This window comes from Medicago truncatula, chromosome 2, assembly GCF_003473485.1.
Source record: "Medicago truncatula cultivar Jemalong A17 chromosome 2, MtrunA17r5.0-ANR, whole genome shotgun sequence".
Taxonomy (NCBI): domain Eukaryota; kingdom Viridiplantae; phylum Streptophyta; class Magnoliopsida; order Fabales; family Fabaceae; genus Medicago; species Medicago truncatula.
The window spans coordinates 29,706,875-29,711,229 of NC_053043.1; the positions used below are offsets into that span (position 1 = coordinate 29,706,875).

Consider the following 4,355-nt stretch of genomic DNA (forward strand, 5'->3'; position numbering starts at 1 on the left):
GTGTGTCCACCTTAGCAGATAGATGATCAAGGGTAGAAACCTGGCACATACCTGCCTCTTTTTTAGAGGGTGGAGGAGTACCTTCAGTGATAACTCTCTCACTTATCCACTGATAGTGGTTGTATGCCATGTTCTCGATCAAATCATAGGCTCCTATGTAAGTTTTATTCATCAAAGCTCCACCTGCAGCTGCATCAACATTCATTTTTGTGGAAAACAAAAGACCATTATAAAAAGTGTGGATAATAAGCCAATTCTCAAAACCATGATGGGGGCAAAGCCTAAGCATTTCTTTGAAACGCTCCCACGCATTGTAAAGAGATTCACCATCTTTTTGAGTGAATTTTGTTATTTGACTCCGTAATTGAGCATTTTTACTATGGGGAAAGAATTGGGAAATGAATGCCTTTCTCATTTGGTCCCATGAAATTATAGAACCAATTTTCAATGAATGAAACCAAGCACTAGCTCTATCCCTCAAAGAGAAAGGAAAGAGGTGCAGCCTTACGGCCTCTTGGTTTGCCTTCAAAGTTCCACTGAGTCTTAAAAAAATTGAAACATGAAGATTCGGATCCTCAGTGGGTGATCCGAAAAATTGATTTTGCTGCACTAGGTAAATAAGTGCAGGCTTTATTTCAAAATTATTACCCTCAACCGTTGGGTACACAATAGCATCGTACGGCTCATCTGAAAATGTGATTGCATACTCTTTGAGGGAATGTTTCTCAGCCATATCGTTATTATTGTGTGTTTTTCATCTTAGAATAAGAACCCAAGAAGTTAACGATAAAAACAAAGAAATAAAGAAAGAAATAAAAATAATTTTTTTTCTTTTCAGTCTAATCGTTAAAAAAAATTAATCAAATTGCAATAACTCCCCGGCAGCGGCGCCAAAAACTTGATGGGATAAAACCGCAAGTGCACGGTCCTATCGAAGTAGTAAAATAGAGTATCGTTCCGTCAGGGAGTTATGAATTCAATTAACTTTAGATAATGATTAAACTAAAGAATTAGAAGGTAAAAAGGTTTGGGATTTTAATTACAAGAAAATAAATAAGATAAAAGCTTTGGAATTATTGGTTCATCTTAATGACAAGTCCTTCACAAACCAAACTATTAAACTTATAACCTTATGTTAGACCTAATTTCTCAAGACAGTTTCTCTTTTGTTCCTCTAGCAACCAAGTCTATTTCGCTGACTTGATTACTATTAGATTTTGGTTCCTCTAACAACCAAGCCTATTTCGCTGACTTGATCATTATTAGTTCCCTTGAAGATCGAAACTATATGTCTCAAAGATTGCAAAGACTATTTCGCTGCCTTTGCAATCCTTGTCTAAATTCACTTGTTCGAATATCAAAGCTCCACTTTCGTTTTATGAAATGATATTTGAGATGATGGATAAACAATTATCAAACCCTCCACTTTCGTTTCCACAGTTTGATAATGGTTAAATCCATGTTAAAGCGGTGAATTTAGATAAGAAATTAGGGTTACAATAGATTAAGGTTTAAAGCTTGGTTTGATTAGGATTATGTCATTAGACTTATCCAACAATCCCAAGATAAGAGAAGTCTACTCACTGACGTTCATTGTAGACAAGGAGAAGAAGAGAGAAAGCATAAAAGTAAATAACAAGAAAGTAAAATGAATTTTTATTAGAAAGACAATTGTCACATATTGCATTCCAAGAAAAGATGAATATTTGTGATGGATGGCTACTCTATTTATAGCATACGTTTGACTTAAAATCTAAGCAATTACATTTGGGCTAAAAATAGAGTAGCTTAAAATCAAAGCAAAAAGCAGCAAAAGACACTCTGGAGGGTTGCACGGCCGTGCCAATGCTAGCACGGGCCGTGCCAAGCTTCTGACTTTAGGGGAGACATATTTTGTCTTCCAATCTTTGTATTTCCGTACCGAATCAGCTCCAAGTCCCTTTCTTTTGCTCCAAGACTCAATCCATCCAATATTCATTTCTGAAATATAATAAAATGCAATTTGTAGTAAACTATCTTAACAAGGAAATAATATTAATATAAAATAAACTAAAATCTAATTAAAACTAAACTAAATAATATCTAGAAATAGGTAATAAATGACTCATCAGTAACCAGCTAAACCCAAGAAGCTTCTAATCTTTGTAACTGACTTAGGAGTCTCCCATTGCAATACCGCTTCAACTTTAGACGGATCCACTGCAATACCATCACCAGAAATAACATGGCCAAGAAAACTTACTTCTTTCAACCATAATTCACACTTAGACAATTTAGCATAAAGTTTCTTCTCTTTCAACACTTGCAAGACAATCTTCAGATGCTCAGCATGTTCTTCTTCAGTCTTGGAGTAAATCAAAATATCGTCGATAAACACAACTACGAACCGATCCAATAATGCATGGAAGATGCGATTCATATACTCCATAAACACTCCAGGTGCATTGGTCACACCGAAAGGCATAAATTTATATTCATAGTGACCATAACGCGTTCTAAAAGCTGTCTTCTGCATATCTTCATCTTTCACTTTAATCTGGTGATAACCTGACCTCAAATCAATCTTGCTGAAAACTTTTGCACCCACCAACTGATCCATCAAATCATCAATTCTCGGAAGTGGATACCTATTCTTGATAGTTACCTTGTTCAACTGACGATAGTCAATACACAATCTCATGCTACCATCTTTCTTCTTTACTAGCAAAACTGGCGCTCCCCAAGGTGAAACACTTGGTCTAACAAATTTCTTTTCGAGCAAATCTTCTAATTGTTTCTTCAACTCAGCTAACTCGAAAGCAGACATACGATAAGATGCCATCGACACTGGCTTCGTTCCAGGAAGAAGATCAATAGAGAACTCGACTTCCCTCTCTGGAGGCATATCAGAAATTTCATCTGGAAAACCTTCAGGAAAGTCGCATACCACTTGTAGCTTATCAATCACTGCTTGATTCTGAATAGATAAAGAAGCCATCAAAGAATACATCAAAATACCATTGCGTTCCAGTTGCTTCAGCTGCTTAGTAGATAAGAACTCTGCACCACTTTCCTCTTCAGCGGAAGAGAAATACACTGACTTGCTAAAACAATTGATATGAACATGGTTGTACTCTAACCAATTCATACCCAGAATCACATCCATACCGCTCAAAGGTAGACAAACTAAATCCATTTCAAAATCACGACCAAACATAGATAAAGGACATCGCAAGCATACAAGAGAAGTAGTCACCGAACCCTTAGCTGGAGTTTCGACAACCATCTCTCCATTCATATCAGACAAATTAAGACCCAAAACAGAAACACAATCGAAAGCAATGCGTAGCACCAGTACCAATAATAGCAACTAAAGGAGTATTATTAATATAACAAGTACCTCTGATCAAACGATCCTCATTCTCTGTCTGAGTACCAGCCATAGCGAAAACTCGACCTATAGTAGGCGCCCTCTTAGGCTGCTTGCACTGGGAACCAATATGACCCTCTTCATTGCAAATGAAGCACACAATATCATTACGCTTGCAATCAGCTACTATATGACCCTTCTTGCCACACTGGACACATTTCTTTATCTCTTCTGGACACAAATTACTCTTGTGGCCTTTCTCACCACAATTGAAACAGACAATCTCCGCAGGAGCATCCTTCTTCTTAGGCCGCCTATCATCGACCATTCTCTGTTTGCCCTTATCAGCAGGGGCACTATAGGGCTTAGGGCGACTCTGCTGGCCCTTAGTCTTCCGCTCATTCACAACCTTGTAATGAGCCTTGGTGTCCTCCTCATAAATTCTGCAGCTATTAACCAAATCAGGAAAAACTCGGATCTGTTGATATCCAATCGCCATCTTAATGTTGGGCCTCAAACCATTCTCGAACTTGATGCATTTCGAGAACTCAGCAGTCTCAGCAGTGTAGTGTGGATAAAACTTTGCCAACTCCACGAACTTGGCAGCATACTCGGCCACAGACATGTTTCCTTGCTTCAGCTCAAGGAACTCGATCTCTTTCTTCCCGCGAACATCTTCCGGAAAGTATCTTCTCAGGAACTCTCTCCTGAACACAGCCCAAGTCACAGCAGCTCCATCTTGCTCAAGGTTAGGTAGCAGACTAACCCAACAATCATCAGCTTCCTCAGCTAGCTGATGCGTACCGAATCGCACTTTCTGGACCTCAGTGCACTGCATCACACGAAAAATTCTCTCAATCTCCTTAAGCCACGTCTGGGCTCCATTAGGGTCATACCTTCCTTTGAAGGTTGGAGGATGATTCCTCATGAACGTCTCCAACATCCTGGTCTCAGCATTCACACCAGCATTCGCGTTAGGTTGTTGTCCCACAGCTTGGGCAACAGC

The 4,355-nt window shown here is 38.8% G+C and overlaps 1 non-coding gene across 1 annotated transcript; it reads left to right on the forward strand.

The window, feature by feature from the left end:
• Window positions 1-260: 260 nt before the first annotated feature.
• On the forward strand, window positions 261-372 carry LOC120578787 (small nucleolar RNA R71). Its single transcript, XR_005644598.1, has one exon. It is a non-coding gene; the product is annotated as a small nucleolar RNA R71 (small nucleolar RNA).
• The last annotated feature ends 3,983 nt before the right edge of the window (window positions 373-4,355 follow it).